Here is a 25027-nt window from a genome sequence, read left to right on the forward strand (position 1 = left end):
TTGGAAACATATCTGAGATGCTTTGTTTCTGCTGATCAGGATGATTGGGTGTCCTTTTTGCCGTTGGCTGAGTTCGCCCTTAATAATCGGGCCAGCTCGGCTACTTTGGTTTCGCCGTTTTTCTGCAATTCTGGTTTCCATCCTCGTTTCTCTTCAGGGCAGGTTGAGTCTTCGGACTGTCCTGTGGTGGATAGGTTGCAGCAGATTTGGACTCATGTGGTGGACAATTTGACATTGTCCCAGGAGAAGGCTCAACGTTTTGCTAACCGCCGGCGCTGTGTGGGTCCCCGACTTCGTGTTGGGGATTTGGTTTGGTTGTCGTCTCGTTATGTTCCTATGAAGGTTTCCTCTCCTAAGTTTAAGCCTCGTTTCATTGGTCCGTATAAGATTTCTGAGGTTATCAATCCTCTCTCATTTCGTTTGGCCCTTCCAGCTTCTTTTGCCATCCATAATGTGTTCCATAGGTCGTTATTGCGGAGATACGTGGCGCCTGTGGTTCCATCCGTTGATCCTCCTGCCCCGGTGTTGGTTGAGGGGGATTTGGAGTATGTGGTGGAGAAGATTTTGGATTCTCGTATTTCGAGACGGAAACTCCAGTACCTGGTCAAGTGGAAGGGTTATGCTCAGGAAGATAATTCCTGGGTTTTTGCCTCTGATGTTCATGCTGCCGATCTAGTTCGTGCCTTTCATTTGGCTCATCCTGGTCGGCCTGGGGGCTCTGGTGAGGGTTCGGTGACCCCTCCTCAAGGGGGGGTACTGTTGTGAATTCTGTTGTCGGGCTCCCTCCTGTGGTCGTGAATGGTACTTCGGCTGGTTCTGTCCATGGACTTCCTCTGGTGGCTGTGGGTGTTTCTGAGTTTCCTTCCACAGGTGACGAGGCTAAGTCGTTAGTGGGCTGCTCTATTTAACTCCACTTAGATCTTTGCCCCATGCCAGCTGTCAATGTTGTACTATTGGTCTAGTTCGCTCCTGGATCGTTCTGTTACCTGTTTACTCCAGCAGAAGCTAAGTTCCTCTTTGCTATTTTCCTGTTTGCTATTTTTTCTGTCCAGCTTGCTATTGTGAATATTGCCTTGCTTGCTGGAAGCTCTGGGACGCAGAGGGGCGCCTCCGCACCGTGAGTCGGTGCGGAAGGTTTTTTTCCCTGCACTCTCTGCGTGGCTTTTTGTAGGTTTTTGTGCTGACCGCAAAGTGAGCTTTTCTATCCTCTGTCTGTCCAGTAAGTCGGGCCTCTCTTTGCTAAATCTATTTCATCTCTATGTTTGTGATTTCATCTTAACTCACAGTCATTATATGTGGGGGGCTGCCTTTTCCTTTCGGGAATTTCTCTGAGGCAAGGTAGGCTTTATTTTCTTTTCTTAGGGCTAGCTAGTTCTGAGGCTGTGACGAGTTGCATAAGGAGCGTTAGGAGCAATCCACGGCTATTTCTAGTGTGTGTGATAGGATTAGGGATTGTGGTCAGCAGAGTTTCCACTTCCCAGAGCTTGTCCCGTGTTTTTGTAGCTATCAGATCTTTCCGGGTGCTCTTGATCATCAGGTCCATTATTGTCCTAACCACCAGGTCATAACAGAGAACATGATGGAATGCACCAGCGTGTCTTGGTACTCCCGCATTTTACGCTCCTGGTTCAATGGTATTATGAGGCTTTGTAAGCTGTCCCGGTAGCTAGGATCAAGTACACCCAATAATCAGCCATGTTGAGCATGTGGGTGATGCGGCGGTTGTTTCTCAGGCACTGCAGCATGAAATCAACCATGTGCTGCAGACTGCCAAGTGGCCAAGAAATGCTGTCCCCTGCTTGAGGCGTCATCTCTGCCTGCTCTGCATCACCCCACCCTCACACTACATACTGACTACTAGAGCATTGTCTACCTCCCTCCTCTGGACAGATGTCTTCCTCCTCCATTGACTCCTCCTCATCCTCCTCACAGTGTCCCCTGCCTAGGCCTTTGTGAGGAACCACATTGCGCAGACTGTCCAGAAGCAGATGGCATTTGTGACTCCTCATCCTCCACCTCTTCCACTACCTCCTCCCTTAGTGCTTGCAGTGTTTTTTCAAGCAGGCAGTTAAGGGGGACAGTCATGCTAACTAGTGCATCATCTGCACTCGCCATCCGCATGGAATCATCGAAGGCACGCAAAAGGTGGCAGATGTCATTCATAGAGGCCCACTCAGTGGTAGTGAAGTGTGAGCAGCGCGCAGTGCGACTTGTTTGCGCCTGATGCAGCTGGTACTCTATTACTGCTGCCTGCTGCTCACACAACCGCTCCAACATATGTAACGTTGAATTCCACCTGGTGGGTAAGTCACATATGATGCGATGTTCCAGAAGGCAGAATCGGCGCTGCAGAGCTGCAATGCGCGATCTTGCCATGCTGGAACGCCGCAAGTGAGTACACTCTAGGCGGACCTTGTGCAGCAGGGCATCAAGATCCGGATAGTCCCTCAAAAAACTCTGCACAACCAAGTTGAGCACATGTGCCAGACATGGGATGTGAGTGAGGTTGCCTAGGCCCAGAGCTGCCACCAGATTTCGGTCATTGTCACACACTACCATGCATTGCTGGAGATTCGCTGGCACAAACCACATGTTGCTCTCCTGCTTGATGGCATTCCAGAGCTCCTGCGCTGTGTGGCTTCGATTCCCCAAAGAAATTAATTTCAATATGGCCTGTTGACGTTTGGCCATGGCTGTACTCATATCGGTCGTAACAGGTAAGCATTCACGGGTCCATGTGGAGGTAGACTGTGACGGCTCCTGCAGCGCTAATTCAGAGGAACTGGAGTATGATGAGGAGTTAATGCGTACAGACTGGATTCCTGCAATCCCTGGAGTTGGCAGAACACATACAGCACCACTCTCAAGATCTGTACCCGGCTCCACAACATTTACCCAATGGACAGTGAGGAAAGTATCATCCCTGTCCATGGTTACTGGTTCACACATCAGTGGTCAGGTGGACCTTGCTACTGACGGCGTTTAGTAGCGCATGTTTAATTTTTCCCTCCACATTCTTTTGCAGGGCAGGGACGGCTTGCCTGCTGAATTAAAAACGGGTTGGCATGTTGTATTGTGGGACTGCCAATGCCTTGAAGTTACGGAAGGTGTCATTCTCCACCAGCCTGAATGAGAGCATTTCAAGGGACAGTAGTTTTGCAATGCCAGCATTCAGAGCCTGTGCTCGGGCGTGGTTTGCCAAATATGGGCGCCTTTTCTCCCATGCCTGTGCTACCGATGGCTGTAGACTGGCCTGGGAGTGTGAGGATGACAGGGAACATGGTGCTGTGGGTGGAATAACACTGTGTCTCTGTACAACAGTGCCAGAGGTTCTTCCATGGCGATCCTGTGAGGAAGCCGAACCAGCTGTGTGTGAGCTGGAGGAAGAAGCTACAAGACAAGCTGAGGAGGTAGTAGGTGGTGCTGTAGGTTGGCCTAGGTCTTCAGTGTGTTTTTGTAACTCCACCATGTGCTTGGTCCGCACATGTTTCCACATATTTGTGGTGTTGAGGTTGCTGACACTTTTCCCTCGTTACACTTTCTTATTACACAGCTTGCATTTGACAAAGCAAATGTCATCTGCAACTGTGTCAGAAAAGGACCAGGCACTGCAAGTCTTGGGAGCGCCTGTTTTTGGTTTTGGAAGAGGCATGCCCCTAATGGGTGCCAAAGTGGAGGCTACAGGCAATCCAGTCTGCCCCCTCCCTCTCCCTCCTTTTTGGGCCATTTGGGGAATCTCTTCCTCAGAGCTGCTCCCACCACCTTCCTGTACCTCACGCCATGATGGGTCAAGGACCTCATCATCTACACCACCCTCTTTCAACAACTGCTTCTTCTGGGTAGTCTCGGCAGCACAGTACGCACCAGAAAGTGGCATCTGAGTCTCATCATCAGATGCGTACTGAGGTGTGCTGACCATAGGCTCTGGCCCACCCACCTCTTCAGATTCAGAGAGACAATGCAGTTGCACATCACTGCATACTGCCTCTTCTTCAATTTCTCAAATGCTGCTTGGCTGGCCCCCTCTTTCCAAGCCAAGAGATTCAGAGAACAGAAGTAGAGATGGTTCCTGTCCAGGGCTCTCTGATTACCTGGGCAATTTGGCAGATGGGTGCTCTGGACCTGAGAGGAAGTGGTACTAATTTAAGTCAATGTGTTAGCTGCCATCCATCCGACAATGGCTTCAATTTGTTCCTCCCGCAGCAGTGGGGTACGGCGAGCTCCTACAAAGCTGCGCATAAAGGACTGTTCCCTGGTAAAACTGGGGGATGCTGAGTCACTGGTGCCCGCAGCAGGCACAGAATCCCCACGTCCTCTCCCTGAAGAAACTCCACGCCCACGACCACGTGCCTTACTCCCTGCCTTCTTCATCTTGGTAGACTGATAAAGAGAGGCAGAAAAGTACTAAGGGCTTAGTGTGCTTATTCCTGAACAGCTGCTAACAGGTATAAGAAACACTAATTTTATAAAGTGTGGACTAGACTTTAACATGAGCTAATGTGGCCTACACAACTGTAAAGTGGAGTGTTTGGTGAACTTTATTAACTTTTTGTTTTTTTCACAAAAAGACACTGGATGTGCCCAAAGATGTAAAACCGATAGTATCACACACTTTTTGTAGCTATTACAATGCAGGAAGGTAACCTACAATGCAATAGATGAGGCTCCAAAAAATAGGCTAATACTAATCTGGCTGGGGCTGCAGGGCACAAGCCAGCAGAAAGGCTCCTCTATCTACTCCTATATAGTGTTTTCAAGCAATCTAGCTGGATACGAATGAAACCACACTAATAGGAGAAATCAGGAAAAATGAGCTGCACTAATGAAAAAAAGGACAATGTATGAGGCAGTGACGCAGGCTGAGCGGACTACAACCGGATGTGGCTGCAGAACACAACTACAGCGTGAGCTGCACTCACACACACAGACCTCACAGACAGCTATGAACAGCGCTGCAAGGCTACAGAAAAGCTCCTCTATCTACTCCTATTTAGTGTTTGCACGTAATCTAGCTGGATACGGATGGAAACACACTAATAGGAGAAATCAGGGAAAATGTGCAGCAACACTAATGCAAAAAAGGACAATGGAACAGTATGAGGCAGTGACGCACGCTGAGCAGACTACAACCAGATGTGGCTGCAGAGCACACTACAGCGTGAGCTGCACTCACACACAGAGACCTCGCAGACAGCCGTGAACAGCGCTGCAAGGCAAAAAAAAGCTTCTCAAACAGCAGTTGCTAAAGTAGCCTTGGTAAAGCACAATGAAGCAAATCGCTATCTCAAATTTTCCCTCATTCAGAACAGCAGCGTCCTGTCCCTAACTGAATTCACAGCAGAGTGAACCCAAAATGGCGGCGGCGGCTTTTATAATGCATCATAACATAATTTCAGCAGCCAATCACAGCCATGCCATTAGTTACATGCCTAACATGCATAAAAGGATGTGCCCACACTTCTTAGGATTCCTCATTGGCTGAATTAAATCAAACTGGTTCATTGCATTATGGGAACTTCCGATTCCAGTATTCGATATTGTAAATGTATCGGAACTCAGTATCGGATCTCCGATACCGCGACTATCTGCCGATACCCGATATTGCAGTAACGGAATGCTCAACACTAGTTGTGGTTCCTGGGTGTCATAATATAGCAAGAAGAGCAACTATTGGTGACATTATTTCTTCAAGTCTTTTCAATCCTATTAGAAGACACTATATGTGGTTAAATAATCCAGGCTTTTTTAGATGTAGCAGTATGCGTTGTAGGACCTGCATACATTCTGTGGTAACACACACATTTTTTGATAATGATAATCAAAAGAAATACAAAATACAGCAATACATCAATTGTAATTCCAAAAATGTGATATATATGATCAAATGTGTTGAATGAAATCTAAGCTATGTTGGTTATACTGCACATAATTTGAAAATCAGAATTTCGGAACATATAACGGGCATTATTTCTTAATCTAGTTCTAATTGCACTTTATCTGCAGCTTCTAAGCACTTCTTTATTCATCATCAGAAACACACTGCCACTTTGAAAGTAACTGGTATTGAAAGGCTGGTGAAACCACCCAGAGGCAGAGCAAAAGAATGCTCATGACTAGAGAATGCTCATGTCACTCTCCACAAGGAGAAACCTTATCCCTTAGACCTCAGTCCAGAGCCTCTAACCTAGCCAAATTAGTTCTCATACTTTGCACTGATGAAGGCCAACAGCCCAAAACACCGTGACTGCAAACTGAGATTCTGATTTTACTGTTTTCCTAAGTCATATTGAAAAATTCGTTAAAGGGTTGATTGTGACTTGTAAGACCGCTACTTCCAACAGGTGGCGCTACAGAGTTCAAGTCCTCTTTCTCTCTGAAGTGGTAATTTGCATATTACATAAATAGAGAGGCATACTAGATTTTTTTTCTGGGAACCTGTTATCCTTCAGGATTAAATGCATTAAAGGAGCTTATGATTCATTACTGATATTTAAGATTGAAAGCACAATTTTGTTTTTGTTCAGACTCTGTTTAAAATCTTTTTCTTTTTTAGATATTGTGTTTTTTCTTTCTGTTTTTCATTTTACCATCCCATGTATATGTAATTTTAATTAATCATGTATAAGTCATGTGATTGTAATTGATTCCTTCAATTGGTCATCTTTTGTATAAAACCTTTGGGGAATTCATTGCATGTAGCTTTGAGAAAGGACACTTTGATGTGCACTGTTGCCTGCCATCATTTATTTTTAGAAATGACAAATAAAATTTGGACTTTTAAGAAGCTGGAACAATAGTTCCCTTTTTCTTTGAGTGCTTTACAATACCAGCTTGATCAATGAGATTTCCAAAATCTCATGCACACTGTGCAATTCTATTTGTGCTTTTTTTTCAGCTTAGCCGCATTTTAACCATAGCACAGTTTTTTGCCGCTCTTTATACCTATTCAAATGAAATGGGTGAAAAGCACAAATAAAAATGCTACAAAAATGCACTTAACAACAACATACATAAAAGCATGCCAAAAATGTTCATATTTTCAGTATTTTTTCTGTCAACAAACTGTTTTGTGATGCAGAAAAAATTGCTGGATTTGACTTTGAAAGATCTACATGCACATATGCAGTAAATAGATTGGGGTGTAAAATTCTGCTTACAGGTCCCCTTTACTTAACGTGATTGAAGCTGTTTTGTAGAGAGGAATGGGCTAAAATTACAAGTCAATGTGCAAGACTAATGAACTATTACCAGGAATGTTTAGATTCAGTTATTGTTGCAAAAGAGGCCACACTGGATATTGAATGCAAAATTTCACCTACTTTTCCCACTCCCAGATATGTGATATTGAATCATTTTCCTCAGTAAACAAATGAGTCTTATATTTTTTCCTGGTTTGCTGGATTTTGTTTTCTTTATATATTTTTAGGACTTACCATATATACTCGAGTTTAAGCCGACCCGAGTATAAGCCAAGGCACCTAATTTTGCCACGAAAAACTTGGTAAGCTTATTGACTCGAGTATAAGCCGGATATGCATTGTCACCTCATCCATGTCTTGGTATGCATGGCTCCTTATCCGCTATCCTTGTATGCATGGCTCCCCGGTCCCTGTCCTGTTATGCATGGCTACTTATCCCCTATTCTTGTATCCATGGCTCCCCAGTCCCTATGCTGGTATGCATGGCTCCTTATCCCCATCCTTGTACGCATGGCTTCCCAGTCCCTGTCCTTGTATGCATGGCTCCCCCATTGCTGTCCTTGTATGCATGGCTCCTTATCCCCTATCCTTGTATGCATGCTTTAAAAAAAAAAAAAACATCCTACTCACCTTCCTGCATGCCCTCGTTGCATTTTGTTCCGCTGCCAGCAGCTCTTCTTGCTGAGCGATCACATGACCCTGCTCATCAAGGTAATGAATATTTACTCCACGCTTATGAAAGTGGAAAGGCATGCATATTCATTACCTTAATTAGCGGAACCACATGATCACTCGGCCGGAAATGCTGCTGGCGCTGCTGGAACCAACGAGATGTAGCGAGAGCGCGCAGAAAGGTGAGTAAGATGTCTTCTGGAAGCTGGCGGCTGCGGGTGTCACTGTGCACGCAGTAAAATAAATTATTATTAATTTCTCTTTAGCAGTGAGCACAGTTACAGCTGCAGCCACCTGCTCCTGCCTCCTGTGACCCGCTGCTCTGCAGTTCCCCCTCCCCCACTGTAAACTGGGTCAATGACTCATTTATTAGCCGAGGGGCGCATTTTCAACACAAAAAAACTGTGCTGAAAATCACGGCTTATACGCAAGTATTTGCAGTATGTGAAAATCTTATATAATTTTAGGTAAAATTTAAGTAGAAATTTAGATGTCTGATAACAGTTCATGGACTGTAACTCATTGATTAGATTTTCACATTTATTTAGTGTGGATTAATGAAAAAAATGCTTCCGTTGATTTATTTTTTAATGGCAATGTAATTAGTGTTACCACTATTACATATGTAATTATAACCATGTAAATAGTTATTATTTTCTATAAATTTCACTATGTTTGTACTGTGTAATGTGGTTTTATACTAGAAAAATACATTTTGCTGCTGTGTTTAACTGACGGTTACCTATTAGGTCAGTGTCAAGCACATGTTCACATTGCAGGACAGCCACTGGAAGGAAGTTACAATTTTCCATTAATCTTTTTAAATTCACCCCATTGCTATTGACCACAACATTTAAATAGTTAAAGGGGTTGTCCAACCTTAGGATATGAGTTTGCAGTTACCGTGCACCGTAAGGTTTCGCTAGCGCCAGAAGCAGAGGGCACGTGATAGAGTTGGCAGATTGCACTATATAGATTTAATGAGGAAGTGCAATCGCAACCCAGGGTCCACCGTGCAGAGATGTAAAACTACAGCTAATGTGAACAGTGGCAGAGAATGCAGTGATTGATTGTTCACTCGCACTGAGTTTCTCTTGACTCAGTGAGCAGCACACGCAGTAGTGTCACTCGCACACAGTAACAGAGCAGATGCTCTGCAATAGAACTGTGTCAATTGCACACAGTAAAGAAAGATATGACACTAGACACGATCCCTGTTAACCTCACAGAGGATTGAAGTTCACTAACAGAGCAGGTAGCATACAGTGCTCATACATTCAGCAACAGCACTCAAGCAACTGCTCACCAGAGGTGTCGGAATTCTTGTGGCTATATGCCAGCCCTGAATTCATACAAACAAACTCTTCTCAGGAAGTGCCAGAATTCTGGCTTACAGGTGACCCTGAGCACATGCTGACACAGACCTCACAGTTGCAAAGTTCATATATACATGAATATAAGCTGATCCTAGCGCAATGGTGTGTGCCTCTGAAAACCATACAGCTCAAGTCCAGTCGGACAGGACCTTGCCCATTGACCAATCCGAAGCTGCCACATCACCAGAGCAGCTGACGACCGAACATCAATGAGATGTCGCAACATCACGAGCATGCTCAGTAGGGTGATCTCTGGACTTAGTCTCCAGAGTGTTCGCTCATCGCTGACTACCGCTGGTTACCATAGTCCTGGCTGAAAAGCCGGCAGTAACCAGACAAATAGCACGATCCTGAACAAGACGCTGAGACTGACGTCTAGGCTCAGCAGCACCTGCAACAGTCAAAGCAGAATGGGAGACCACAGATGCAGGCAAGGCTTGGGATCTACCCCATGCAGCAGGAGAATCCCGGCGCCTAACAGCATGTGACCACAAGTAAGAGATTTGCATACATGCAGTATTTCGCCAACTAGATTGCCTTGCTCAATGCCAGTGTATAGAGGGATGCTGAACACATCTACTTGGGATGTTTTACGAAGTATGCGATTTGCATACTTATAGTCATATGACTGCCAGCTTCTAGCACCAGAGAATTCTCACAGCTCGCAGTGCATGCAGTCATATAAAGTGACTGCAGACTTGTACTCTAAGGCCGGACAACTCAGTGTAAGCCCTGACCTTGGCCATTACAGTAGGCTACGATCTGTTAGTTTCTGCTTTCTCCTGCTTAACATGAGAGCTCAACAATTATATTAGAAAAAATTAGGATATCAGCATTTTGCTTTATTGCCATAACCCTCCTACTGTTCTTGAATGATGGGTTTCTACAAGTCAGGCTGCAAATTTAGATACATATTCTGGTTTCAGGAGAGTGACATAATGGTACATTTCCAAAGCAGCCAAATGACTTCTGATAGCACTTGAAAGTCATAACTATGTACTTATATGCAAGCCTCCACTATCTCTGTGGCTTTTTTCAGCAGCTAAGGGAATAAAATTCAAGTAGACAAAATCCTTGGCTGCACAAGAACCTACAGGGAGAGGTAACTGAACAGCATTAGCAAGTATAATTCTTTAACCCCTTAGCGACCGCCAATACGCCTTTTAACGGCGGCTGCTAAGGGTACTTAAACCACAGCGCCGTTAATTAACGGCGCTGTGGAAAAAGTCCATAGCGCCCCCCCAGAGGCCGATTTTCTCCGGGGTCTCGGCTTCCGAGGGTAGCCGAGACCCCAGAGAACATGATTCGGGGGTTTTTTAACCCACCCCGCATTTGCGATCGCCGGTAATTAACCGTTTACCGGCGATCGCAAAAAAAAAAAAAAAAAAAAAAAAAAGCGATCTCTTTTTAATTTCTCTGTCCTCCGATGTGATCGCACATCGGAGGACAGAGAAAAGGGGTCCCAGGAGGCCCCCCAATACTCACCTAGCTCCCCCGATGCTCCTCGTGTCTCCCGGTGGGCGCCGCCATCTTCAAAATGGCGGGCGCATGCGCAGTGCGCCCGCCGGCCGGCACCGGGAGAATCTTTGGGGTCTCGGCTGCCGGGGGTAGCCGAGACCCCAAAGAGCACGATCGGGGTCGGTATTACCGACCCCTGTTTTGCGATCGCCGGTAATTAACTGTTTACCGGCGACCGCAAAAAAAAAAAAAAAAAAAAAAAGTAAAGTGTAATTCTCTGTCCTCTGATGTGATCGCACATCAGAGGACAGAGAAATAGGGAGATTCGGGGACCCTAGCATACTCACCTAGGTCCCTGGATCCTCTTGCTGCTCCTCCTGGCCGCCGGCAGCAGAACATGGTGGACGCATGCCCAGTGCGCCCGCCATCTGTCTCCATCTGCCGGCCGGCAGGAGAACAGCAGTTGGGGCTAAAATTAGGGGTAGGGTTAGGGGTAGGGTTAGGGTTAGGGGTAGGGTTAGGGGTAGGGTTAGGGGTAGGGTTAGGTTAGGGTTAGGGGTAGGGTTAGGTTAGGGTTAGGGGTAGGGTTAGGGGTAGGGTTAGGTTAGGGATAGGGGTAGGGTTAGGTTAGGGGTAGGGTTAGGGTTAGGTTAGGGTTAGGGGTAGGGTTAGGGGTAGGGGTAGGGTTAGGGGTAGGGTTAGGTTAGGGGTAGGGTTAGGGGTAGGGTTAGGTTAGGGGTAGGGTTAGGTTAGGGGTAGGGGTAGGGTTAGGTTAGGGTTAGGGGTAGGGTTAGGGTTAGGGGTAGGGTTAGGGTTAGGTTAGGGGTAGGGTTAGGGGTAGGGTTAGGGGTAGGGTTAGGTTAGGGGTAGGGTTAGGTTAGGGGTAGGGCTAGGGTTGGGGCTAAACTTAGGGTTAGAGTTGGGGCTAAACTTAGGGTTAGGCTTCTTTCACACTTACGTCGGTACGGGGCCGTCGCAACGCGTCGTCCCGACATACCGACGCACGTTGTGAAAATTGTGCACAACGTGGGCAGCAGCTGTAGTTTTTCAACACATCCGCTGCCCAATCTATGTCCTGGGGAGGAGGGGGCGGAGTTACGGCCACGCATGCGCGGTCAGAAATGGCGGATGCGACGTACAAAAAAACGTTTCATTGAACGTTTTTTTGTGCCGACGCTCCGCCAAAACACAACTGATCCAGTGCACGACGGACGCGACGTGTGGCCATCCGTCACGATCCGTCGGCAATACAAGTCTATGGGCAAAAAACGCATCCTGCGGGCACATTTGCAGGATCCGTTTCTTGTCCAAAACGACGGATTGCGACGGAATGCCAAACGACGCAAGTGTGAAAGTAGCCCTAGGGCTAGGGTTAGGGTTGGGGCTAAAGTTAGGGCTAGGGTTGGGGCTAAAGTTAGGGTTAGAGCTGGGATTAGGGTTAGGGTTTGGATTAGGGTTCGTATTAGGGTTAGGGTTGGCATTAGGGTTACGCTTGGGATTAGGGTTAGGTTTGGGATTAGGGTTAAGGTTAGGGTTGTGATTAGGGGTGTATTGGGATTAGGGTTAGGTTTGAGGTTAGGGTTGAGATTAGGATTAGGGGTGTGTTGGATTTAGGGTTTTGATTAGGGTTATGGTTAGGGTTGACATTAGGGTTGTTTTGGGGTAAGGGTTGTGATTATGGTTAGGGTTAGTGATTAGGATTATGGATGAGGTTGGGATTAGGGTTAGGGGTGTGTTGGGGTTAGGGTTGGAGCTAGAATTGGGGGGTTTCCACTGTTTAGGTACATCAGGGGGTCTCCAAACACGCCAATTTTGCGCTCAAAAAGTCAAATGGTGCTCCCTCCCTTCTGAGCTCTGCCGTGCGCCCAAACAGTGGGTTACCCCCACATATGGGGCATCAGCGTACTCGGGATAAATTGACAACAACTTCTGGGGTCCAATTTCTCTTGTTACCCTTGTGAAAATAAAAACTTGGGGGCTACTACAGTTTAGGTACATCAGGGGCTCTGCAATCGCAACATAATGCCCACAGACCATTCTATCAAAGTCTGCATTCCAAAAAGGCGCTCCTTCCCTTCCGAGCTCTGCCGTGCGCCCAAACAGTGGTTTACCGCCACATATGGCGCATCAGCATACTCAGGACAAATTGGACAACAACTTTTGGGGTCCAGTTTCTCTTGTTACCCTTGTGAAAATAAAAATTTGGTGGCTAAAAAATCTTTTTTGTGGAAAAAAAAAATATTTTTTATTTTCACGGCTCTGCATTATAAACTTCTGTGAAGCACTTGGGCATTCAAGGTTCTCACCACACATCTAGATAAGTTCCATGGGGGGTCTAGTTTCCAAAATGGGGTCACTTGTGGGGGATTTCTACTGTTTAGGCACATCAGGGGCTCTCCAAACGCGACATGGCGTCCGATCTCAATTCCAGCCAATTCCACATTGAAAAAGTAAAACGGCACTCTTTCTCTTCCAAGCTCTGCGGTGCGCCCAAACAGTGGTTTACCCCCACATATTGGGTATCGACGTACTCAGGAGAAATTGCACAACAACTTTTGTGGTCTAATTTCTCCTGTTACCCTTGTGAAAATAAAAATTTGTGGGCAAAAAGATCATTTTTGTAGAAAAAATGCAATTTTTTTTTTCACGGCTCTACGTTATAAACTTCTGTGAAGCATATGGGGGTTCAAAGTGCTCGCCACACATCTAGATAAGTTCCTTAAGGGGTCTAGTTTCCAAAATGGTGTCATTTGTGGGGGGTTTCCACTGTTTAGGCACATCAGGGGCTCTCCAAACGCGACATGGCGTCCAATCTCAATTCCAGCCAATTCTACATTGAAAAAGTAAAACGGCACTCTTTCTCTTCCAAGCTCTGCGGTGCGCCCTAACAGTTGTTTACCCCCACATATTGGGTATCAGCGTACTCAGGAGAAATTGCACAACAACTTTTGTGGTCTAATTTCTCCTGTTACCCTTGTGAAAATAAGAATTTGTGGGCAAAAAGATCATTTTTGTGTAAACAAAAGCGATTTTTTATTTTCACGGCTCTACGTTATAAACTTCTGTGAAGCACTTGGGGGTTCAAAGTGCTCACCACACATCTAGATAAGTTCCTTAAGGGGTCTAGTTTCCAAAATGGTGTCACTTGTGGGGAGTTTCCACTGTTTAGGTACATCAGGGGCTCTCTAAATGTGACATGGTGTCCGATCTCAATTCCAGCCAATTCTGCATTGAAAAAGTCAAACGGCGCTCCTTCACTTCTAAGTTCTGCGGTGCGCCCTAACAGTGGTTTACCCCCACATATGGGGTATTGGCGTATTCAGGAGAAATTGCATAACAAAATTTATGGTTACATTTCTGTTTTTACACTTGTGAAAATAAAAAAAATGGTTCTGAATTAAGATGTTTGCAAAAAAAAGTTAAATGTTCATTTCTTCCTTCCACATTGTTTCAGTTCCTGTGAAGCACGTAAAGGGTTAATAAACTTCTTGAATGTGGTTTTGAGAACCTTGAGGGGTGTAGATTTTAGAATGGTGTCACACTTCATTATTTTCTATCATATAGACCCCTCAAAATGACTTCAAATGTGATGTGGTCCCTAAAAAAAAATGGTGTTGTAAAAATGAGAAATTGCTGGTCAACTTTTAACCCTTATAACTCCCTAACAAAAAAAAATTTTGTTTCCAAAATTGTGCTGATGTAAAGTAGACATGTGCGAAATGTTATTTATTAACTATTTTTTATGACATATCTCTCTGATTTAAGGGCATAAAAATACAAAGTTTGAAAACTGCAAAATTTTAAAAATTTTCGCCATATTTCCGTTTTTTTCATAAATAATCGCAAGTAATATCGAAGAAATGTTACCACTAACATGAAGTACAATATGTCACGAAAAAACAATCTCAGAATCAGCGGGATCCGTTGAAGCGTTCCAGAGTTATAACCTCATAAAGTGACAGTGGTCAGAATTGCAAAAATTGGCCTGGTCATTAAGTACCAAATTGGCTCTGTCACTAAGGGGTTAAACAAGTTAGTAGTTGTAATATTTGTCTCTGACAAATATGGATTTATTTCTGTACCATTTTGTATAAATATATTGTGGTTCAGGGTGTGAATGTAAAAAAATAATAAACACACAATTTTTACAATTTGTTTAACTATTAATTTAACTTTTTGACACACATGTATGGAATCTGCATTAACCTCTTAGTGACAAAGTCAATTTGAATCTTAATTACGAGGCACAAATTTTTAAATTTCACTAGTATCACTTTGAGGTAATAACTTAGGAACAGTTCAATGTATCTCAGTGATACTAAGATTTTTTTTGTGACATTTTGTACTTTATTTTAATGGTAAATTTAACTCAGTATGTTTTGCATTTATTGGTGAACATATTTAAATTTTCAAACTTTTGACCTTTATATCCTTAAACCATTTAGCTATGCTGGACAAAATAATTACTAGATAACATTTCCCATATGTCTACCTTCCATCTGCATCCTTTTTCAAACACCATTATTTTGTTAGGGTGTTAGAAGGGTTAAAAGTTTAGTAGTAATTTTTTTTTTATTTTTTTCAATTATGCAAATTGTCTCTTCAGAAAGGAACAGAACTAGAACTCTAGTGCCACCTATTGCATATTTCCCAGAGGAGCATTGCGGCTTTAAGTCTCCTCATCTCAGCATGCTAAGCATGTCAATCTCTGCAAGGAGAAACAATACTTCTTGGTTATTTTTTTCAAGAAATTAACAAAACCTGTTTTTTTTAGGGACCTACCCAGAATTAAATGGACTTTGAAGGATATACATGTTGGAAACTCCCCAAAAGTGATACTATTTTAAAAATCACACCCCTTAAATACTTCATAACTGTTGTCAGTAAAAATTTTTTTACAAATATCAAAAAGATTGAGATCATAACCTAATATGCCTCTCCTGGGTTAAAAGCCTACAATTTTATGGTCAGGTAGGATTCAGCTTTAATTAAAAATGCCTTAGGCTGAAGGGAGGCATGCTCAGTCAGAGGGGGCGTACTTTCTATAGCAGTAATGCAGTTCCAGTTTCATATATGCATATATGTATTTCAGAGACCATTTTTTTTTTAGCTTTATTGACTTGTTCATCTCCACTTGCACTTGTTTACACATGTCTTGCTCTATTTGGTGGTGCTGGTGTGTTTTTTTTATATTCTTCTCACCTGCCCTTAAAATTGAAGGCTATTAGCCCGGGAGAGGCATATTAGATTAAAGGGAACCTGTCACCTGAATTTGGAGGGACTGGTTTTGGGTCATATGGGCGGAGTTTTCGGGTGTTTGATTCACCCTTTGCTTACCCGCTGGCTGCATGCTGGCCGAAATATTGGATTGAAGTTCATTCTCTGTCCTCCATAGTACACACCTGCGCAAAGCAATCTTGCCTTGCGCAGGCATGTACTACAGAGGACAGAGAATGAACTTCAATCCAATATTGCGGCCAGCATGCAGCCAGCGGGTAAGGAAAGGGTGAATCAAACACCCGAAAACTCCGCCCATATGACCCAAAACCAGTCCCGCCAAATTCAGGTGACAGGTTCCCTTTAAGGTACACTTTGTCGCTGGCTGTTGGGCTCTCACGAATTGGCCAATTTGTGTACTTTTATTTTTAATATATTTCCTATAACAGTAATGCAGTTTCATACTTTCAATGTTTGCATATTATAGCATTTCAGAGTGCAGCTGTTCTTTCTTAGGAAATGATTTAACCCTGCTATTCTGTTCACATTTGCTACACACTTGTACTGTTCCCGGGTCAATATGACCCGACCTATTAATTCTTGATTTTTAGCTACTCTAAGTGTTTTATTTGAATACTTTTTTCATTAGTATACTATATGTGAACATGGATGACCATAAACAAATGAAAAATTTAAATTTAAACTTAATAATTTATTTTTTTTCATAAAAAGGTTACACAGGCTTTTTACAATTATCTTTGATTGTTGGCATTCTGCACACAAATAACAAAGAAAGTTTACATTACTATTACCAAAACATGAAATGTAACTTTTTAAAAACAATATTTATAAATCAACAAATGAAAAATCATAAAAACTTCAACCTTTTTAGAAATAAAAAAGAAAAACTGAACATGTTCATGCGTTTTTACACTGAACACAATAATAAGACACATGTCCTTTACACAGATATTTTGAACATCCAGCACATGTCAGATTAGTCTAATTGTCACAGGAAGATGGACAGAAGCTACATCATAAGACAAATGCATTGTATGCAGAAACGTCCAGTATGTTATAAAATAAAATCATTGGCCACCGATTGGTTTTGTGTTTGCATGTATATGTTGATATTGCTTGGTCTAACGTATCAACTGCTCCACTTGGGGCATTATAATCCAAAATAAAGTCAGGCTTTCTGTCTTCTCTATCACTTACGGCACTGTCATGGTGCATTGTGCTCATTAGAATTACCTAAGTTTGGAAAAGAAAAGAATAGTTGTAAAGATATGTATTCACAGCGTCAGTCAATAGACATTTTATAAAAACATTTTTATCCAAGTTTTGAAAAAAAAAAGAATACCTGTAAAGATGTGTATTTACAATTCAGTGCTCTCTCTCACAGATTCCAGTGTCTCTTTCACAGGACTTAGCTTCAGGGTGTAAGTCAAATGACTGGTGTCCAATTTATAAGACAACAGTGTCTTCTCTCACAAACTGAAAATGCATTTGACTAAATAAATACTTGATTACTGATGACAGTGAAACCCCCAGCCTTTGAATGATAGACAACCAGTCTCCTCTCTCACAAACAGCAAATGGATAATACTACATAATTACTTGTTTACTGATAAGAACAGTGAAACACCACCATTTTGAGATGAAGTACACATAAAAAAGCAAAACTTTTGCAGTCAGAAATAATCAGAGACCTGTAGAAGAGTATAAAATGCTATCGGGTCATATTGACCCGAACAGTACAAGTGTAACAATCAGCGTGTAGCAAAAAGTAAACAAACAAAAAACAAAAAAACTAAAATATATAGAGCTCCACAAATGAGGAGAAGTCAAGATACCACTAGTTTCAAATCCTCATATAAAAAAATCTACAGGGTCTCAAAAATCATTTCGGGTCATATTGACCCGAACAGCACAACAGGGTTAAAGATGAAAGTGAAGGGAAACAATTGCGCAACTTTGGTGTGAAACCCAATTGTAAAAAATATATTTTTAGCTCAGAATACATGATTATAAGTAAAATAAATTGCCCCAAAAGATGGCCAATAGGGTTGAGCGACATTTACTTTTTTAGGATCGAGTCGGGTTTCGCGAAACCTGACTTTGTCAAAAGTCGGGTCGGGTGAAATCGGCCAATTATTGTGAAAAGTTGTGGATCGACCGAAACACGAAATCCAATGTAAGTCAATGGGGAATCAAAGTCGGCAGTGAGTGGAGGACAGGAAAACACCTACAGCGCCCATTGTAATGTCAAAAACATCAATTCTTGTCACTTAAGCTTGTGAATCTTAATTTACCTTATAATAATAGTTAGGCATTGAAAATTGGGGGATCATTTGGCTAAAGTTGTGGGGGGGTAGGGCTGGTTCAAGTTCTTCGTGGGCCCAGGAAACGCTGACTACGTCACGGCGGTGGAGCAGGGAGAGGTAAGTATTAAAACTTTGCAAGTGCTGTGATTCCGAGCAAGCAGGGGGGGCCCACTTGTTCGCATTGGCACTAGCACAGGGCCCCTCAAAGTACGGTGGTGTGTTTGATGGCAGGGGCACCTCCCACCGGCAGAGACACTTTTGCGTACTATGAGGGGCCCTGTGCCAGTGACGTCGCCAACGACTATTCCCCCCTCACCTGCACTTTCATCTGCACCTTTCTCTTTGTCCCTGTGTAAGGTGGTATAGTATGCGGGAAGGGGAACCTGACTTTCAGCAGGGTCAGATTCTGGCTGTGTAGAGTGCAAGGGGAATGTAGTGGTCTGGGTCAATGTACCAGCAGACTCGTGTAGCAGTGGCTGGCCAATGGGCAGGATGAGGAGGAAACACAGATATAGTCCCAAAGAATAAAGTAGGCTAAATACAGTTCAAAATTGGTAACAGGACTAAACAGGCGGCATAGCTTTGTTCAGTGGCGAAAAACTGTAATGAGTGGCAGACACAGTTAGTAGGCCCAAGTAATAAAGTGGGCCAAATGAAGTTCAAAATTGATAACAGGAGTAAACAGGCGGCACTGCTTTGTTCAGTGGAGGAGAACAACAAGCAGCCGCAGACACCGTTAGTAGGCCCAACCAAACCAGTAGCCCAAATGCAGTTTAATATCTGATATAGGCCGAAAGCCTGAAGATTGCAGCTCAGCTTTGTACAGTTGAGAAAAGCAAGCAGCCGCAGACACCGTTAGTACGCCCAACCAAACCAGTAGGCCAAATGCAGTTTAATATCTGATATAGGCCGAAAGCCTGAAGATTGAAGCTCAGCTTTGTACAGTTGAGAGAAGCAAGCAGCCGCAGACACCATTAGTATGCCCAACCAAACCAGTATCCCAAATGCAGTGTAATATCTAATATAGGCCGAAAGCCTGAAGATTGAAGCTCAGCTTTGTAAAGTGGAGGAGAACACCAAGCAGTGGCAGACACCGTTAGTACGCCCAACCAAACCAGTAGCCCAAATGCAGTTTAATATCTGATATAGGCCGAAAGCCTGAAGATTGAAGCTCAGCTTTGTACAGTTGAGAAAAGCAAGCAGCCGCAGACACCGTTAGTACGCCCAACCAAACCAGTAGGCCAAATAAAGTTTAATATCTGATATAGGCCGAAAGCCTGAAGATTGAAGGTCAGCTTTGTACAGTTGAGAAAAGAAAGCAGCTGCAGACACCATTAGTACGCCCAACCAAACCAGCAGCCCAAATGTAGTGTAATATCTGATATAGGCCGAAAGCCTGAAGATTCAAGCTCAGCTTTGTACAGTTGAGAAAAGCAAGCAGCCGCAGACACTGTTAGTACGACCAACCAAACCAGTAGCCCAAATGCAGTGTAATATCTGATATAGGCCGAAAGCCTGAAGATTGAAGCTCGGCTTTGTAAAGTGGAGGAGAACACCAAGCAGTGGCAGACACTGTTAGTACGCCCAACAAAACCAGTAGCCCAAATGCAGTTTAATATCTGATATAGGCCGAAAGCCTGAAGATTGAAGCTCAGATTTGTTCAGTGGAGAACACCAAGCAGTAGACACTGATATTAGGCCCAACCAAACAAGTAGTTCTAATGCAGTTTAATATATGTTATAGCCCGAAAACCTGAGGATTGGAGCTCAGATTTGTTCAGTGAAGAACACCAAACAGCAGCAGACACCGTTATTAGGCCCAAACAAACAAGTAGTTCTAATGCAGTTTAATATCTGATATAGCCCGAAAGCCTGAAGATTGAAGCTCAGATTTCTTCAGTGGAGAACACCAATCAGCGGCAGACACCGTTATTAGGCCCAACCAAACAAGTAGTTCTAATGCAGTTTAATATCTGATATAGCCCGAAAGCCTGAAGATTGAAACTCAGATTTCTTCAGTGGAGAACACCAATCAGCGGCAGACACCCTTATTAGGCCCAACCAAACAAGTAGTTCTAATGCAGTTTAATACCTGATATAGCCCGAAAGCCTGAAGATTGAAGCTCAGATTTGTTCAGTGGAGAACACCAAGCAGTGGCAGACACCGTTAGTAGGCCCAACCAAACAAGTAGGCCAAATGCAGTTTAATATTTGATATAGGCTGAAATCCTGTAAATTTAAGCTCAGCTTTATTCAGTGGAGAACACCAAGCTGCGGCACACACCATTTGTAGGCCCAACCAAAGAAGAAGGCCAAATGCATTTTAATATCTGACACCGGATGAAAATTGAGGCTCAGATTTGTTCAGTGGAGGACAACTGTAATGGGAGGCAGACTGTTGTGAATTCTGTTGTCGAACTCCCTCCTGTGGTCATGAATGGTACTTCGGCGAGTTCTGTCTATGGGCTCCCTCTGGTGGCTATGAGTGAAGCTGCTGCTTCTGAGGTTCCTTACACAGGTGACGTGGTTTAACCTTTGGTTGGCTGCTCTATTTAACTCCTCTCATATCGTTACTCCATGCCAGCTGTCAATGTTTTTGCATTTGTTCAGTTCGCTCCTGGATCTCTCTGGTGACCTGCCTTCTCCTGCAGAAGCTAAGTTCCTGATACTCATTATTTGTTCACTGTTTTCTTGTCCAGCTGGTTATCATGATTTTGTCTTGCTAGCTTGAAGCTCTGGGATGCAGAGTGGCCCCTCCGCACCGTGAGTCGGTGCGGAGGTCTTTTTTGCACACTCTGCGTGGTCTTTTGTAGGTTTTTGTGCTGATCGCAAAGTTACCTTTCCTATCCTCTGTCTATTTAGTAAGTCTGGCCTCCCTTTGCTGAAACCTGTTTCATTTCTGCGTTTGTGACTTTCATCTTTACTCACAGTCAATATATGTGGGGGGCTTCCTTTACCTTTGGGGAATTTCTCTGAGGCAAGGTAGGCTTTATTTTCCATCTCTAGGGCTACATAGCTCTTAGGCTGTGACGAGGCGCCTAGGTCTGGTCAGGAGCGCTCCACGGCTATTTCTAGTGTGTGTGATAGGATTAGGGATTGCGGTCAGCAGAGTTCCCACATCCCAGAGCTCGTCCTGTATGAGGTTTAACTATCAGGTCATTCCGGGTGCTCTTAACCACCAGGTCATAACAGCAGACACAGTTAGTAGGCCTTAATAAGTAAGTAGGCAAAATGCAGTTCAAAATTGGTAAGTGGAGTACACAGGCGGCATAGCTTTGTTCAGGGGAGGACAACTGTAATAAGTGGCTCAGACAGACAGAGTAGGCCCACAATTTAAAAATGTGGCTAATTGCAGTTCAAAGTTGGTAAGAGGAGTACACAGGCGGCATAGCGTGGTTCAGCGGAGGAGGACAAGTGTAATTAGTGGCTCTGACACACTGAGTAGGCCTAAAATAAAAAAAGAAGGCTATATTCAGTTCACAATTGGTAAGAGGACTACAGAGGTGGCATTGCTGGGTTCAGCGTTAGAGGACAACTGTTGTGAGAGTCTGACACAGTTACTAGGCCCAAATAAGTAAGTAGGCTAAATGCTGTTCTAAATTGGTAAGAGGAGTACACAGGTGGCATAGCTTGGTTCTGTGGAGGAGGACAACTGTAATAAGTGCCTCAGACAGACTGAGTAGTCCTAAAATAAAACAGTTGGCTGAATGCAGTTGCAAATTGGTAACAGGAGTACACAGGCAGCATAGCTTGGTTCAGCGGAGGACAATTGTAATAAGTGGCTCAGACAGACAGGGTAGGCTTAAAATATAAAAAGTAGGCTAATGTCTGTTCAAAATTTGTTTGAGTAGTACACAGGCGGCATAGCTTTGCTCAGCGGAGAACATTTGTAATGTGTGGCACAGAAAGACAGACAGACATACAGACAGACAGAGGCCTAAAATTAAAAAAGGTGGCTTTGTGCAGTTCAAAACTGCTACCAGGACTTACCAGGCAGCCTAGCTTGTTTCAGCGGGGGACAGTTGTAATGTGTGGTGCAGACAGACAGACAGAGGCCTAAAATAAGAAAAGGTGGCTAAATGCAGTTCGAAACTGCAACCAGGACTAACCAGGCGGCCTAGCTTGTTTCAGGGGGGGACAGTTGTAATGTGTGGTGCAGACAGACAGACAGAGGCCTAAAATAAAAAAAGGTGGCTTCATGCAGTTCAAAACTGCTAGCAGGACTAACCAGGAGGCCTAGCTTGTTTCAGGGGGGACAGTTGTAATGTGTGGCGCAGACAGACAGACAGACAGACAGAGGCCTAAAATAAAAAAGGTGGCTTCATGCAGTTCAAAACTGCTACCATGACTAACCAGGCGGCCCAGCTTGTTTCAGGGGGGGACAGTTGTAATGTGTGGTGCAGACAGACAGACAGAGGCCTAAAATTAAAAAAGGTGGCTTCATGCAGTTCAAAACTGCTGGCAGGACTAACCAGGAGGCCTAGCTTGTATCAGGGGGGACAGTTGTAATGTGTGGCACAGACAGACAGACAGACAGTCAGAGGCCTAAAATAAAAATAATGTGGCTTCATGCAGTTCAAAACTGCTACCAGGACTAACCAGGCGGCCTAGCTTGGTTCTGCATGGGAGGACAACTGTTATGAGAGGCTGACACAGTTACTAGGCACAAATAAATAAGTAGGCAGTTCACAATTGGTAACAGGATTACTCAGGTGGCATAGCTTTGTTCAGCGGAGGACAAATGTTATAAGTGGCTGACACAGTTAGTAGGCCAAAAAACTAAACTGGGCTAAATGTCTGCCAAGGAATTGTTCATAAATAAACTGGTGGCATAGCGAGGTACAGGGGTGGGCTCCTCTACAGAGTTGCAGACAGTTGTATTTGGCGCAAAGTATTAAGGGATCTAAATGGAGGCCAGGGCCCCTGTATATTTTTACTATCATCTATCATTTATACAAATTGGTAATGGCAGTGCCATTTAAGGATTTAACAGCACAGACTACAGAGTGGTGGGGCAGGGAGAGGTAAGTTTTGCAAGTGGTAGAGCACAGTTCGAGCTGGGGGGAACACTCTCTCATGGGTGGCGGTACTGGCACAGGGCCCCTCATATTACTACGGTGTGACTGACGTTGGTTGTGCACAACCACCACCATCAGAGACACTTCATTGTACTGTGTGGGACCCTGTGCCAGTGCCATCGCCCAAGAGTGGGCACACACACCTGTCCAGGCAAACAGCACTCGCACGGGTGCTTGCACCAAGTTGTGACCACGGCCCTGGTGGGGGAGTCAGCGCATTTAGGGAGGTATACAAATGGCCTATGGTGGACATTTGGCACCTGCAATTGGCGGAATTGGAGCAGTCAGTAAGAGGAGGCCAAATACAAGAAATTTTTCTGGCAAGCTACGTGTCAGCAGGGGAAGGTGGGGCAAAATAATTTGAAATCCATGATTGGTTCATTTTATTGAAGGCTAGATCATCAACATTTCGGGGAGCCAGGCGTGTCCTATTTTCAGTCAGTATTGAACCAGCAGCACTGAAGACTCTTTCTGAGAGCACAATAGCAGCTGGGCAAGCGAGCTCCTGTAATGCATATTCTGCCAATTCAGGCCAGGTGTCTAGTTTAGATGCCCAGTAATCAAAGGGGAATGACCTGTGAGGGAGAACATTGATAATGGCAGAAAAATAGTTGGTAACAATACTAGACAAATGCTGTCTCCTGTCACTTTGAATCGATGCAGCAGTACCTGTCATGTCTGCGGTCATTGCGAAATCACTCCACACCTGGTCATAAATCCCCTCTGTCCAACGCCACTTTGGCTTTGTGCACCTCTAACACCTCTGCCATGTTGCCCCCTACAGCTCGTGTGAGAACCATCAGCGCCGCTGTGTGCTGGGAATGCCTGAACCAAACGGTCTACAAGAGTTGCTTGTTTGGTAGCCAATATTTGCTCAAGGTTTGCCTTTGTATCATGGATCCAGAAGGCAGGCCAACCAGTAATCATCATTGGTCATCATTTTTATAATATGGGGGTCCCGTTTTAGGATACGCAAGGCATACTCTGCCATGTGGGCCAAAGCTCCAGGTGTCAATTCACTGCTTGTGCTGGGTTGAGGAGCACTTTCTTGAAAATCTACATCACTTGTGGCCCGAAAAAAACCTATACCTTACCTTGCAATGCCACCAGTTTCTATTGCCCACTGAGAAGCATCCTCCTCCCATAAATATTCAGCCCCATCATCCTCCTCCTCCTCTTCGCCCTCTACCTTGTCCAGGAAAGTTCCATGAGCAGACAATGGCTGACTGTCATCAAGGCTTCCCTCCTCCTCAGCTGCAGACGCCTGCTCCTTGATGTGCGTCAAACTTTGCATCAGCAGATGCATTAGTGGGATGCTCATGCTTATGATGGCGTCGTTCGCACTGACCAGCCATGTCCATTCCTCAAAACACTGAAGGACTTGACAGAGGTCTTGGAGCTTCAACCACTGCACACCAGACAACTCCATGTCTGCCATCCAACTGCCTGCCCGTGTATGTGTATCCTCCCACAAATACAAAACAGCACGCCTCTGTTCGTACAGCCTCTGAAGCATGTGCAGTGTAGAGTTCCACCTTGTTGCAACGTCGATTATTAAGCGCTGCTGGGGAAGATTCAGTGATCGCTGATGGTTAAGCATACGGCTGGAGTGTACGGGCGACCGGCAGATGTGCGAGCAAAGTCTGCGCACCTTCAGGAGCAGGGCTGGTAAATCAGGGTAATTAATGAGGAAGCACTGC

This window comes from Ranitomeya imitator, chromosome 4, assembly GCF_032444005.1.
Source record: "Ranitomeya imitator isolate aRanImi1 chromosome 4, aRanImi1.pri, whole genome shotgun sequence".
Taxonomy (NCBI): domain Eukaryota; kingdom Metazoa; phylum Chordata; class Amphibia; order Anura; family Dendrobatidae; genus Ranitomeya; species Ranitomeya imitator.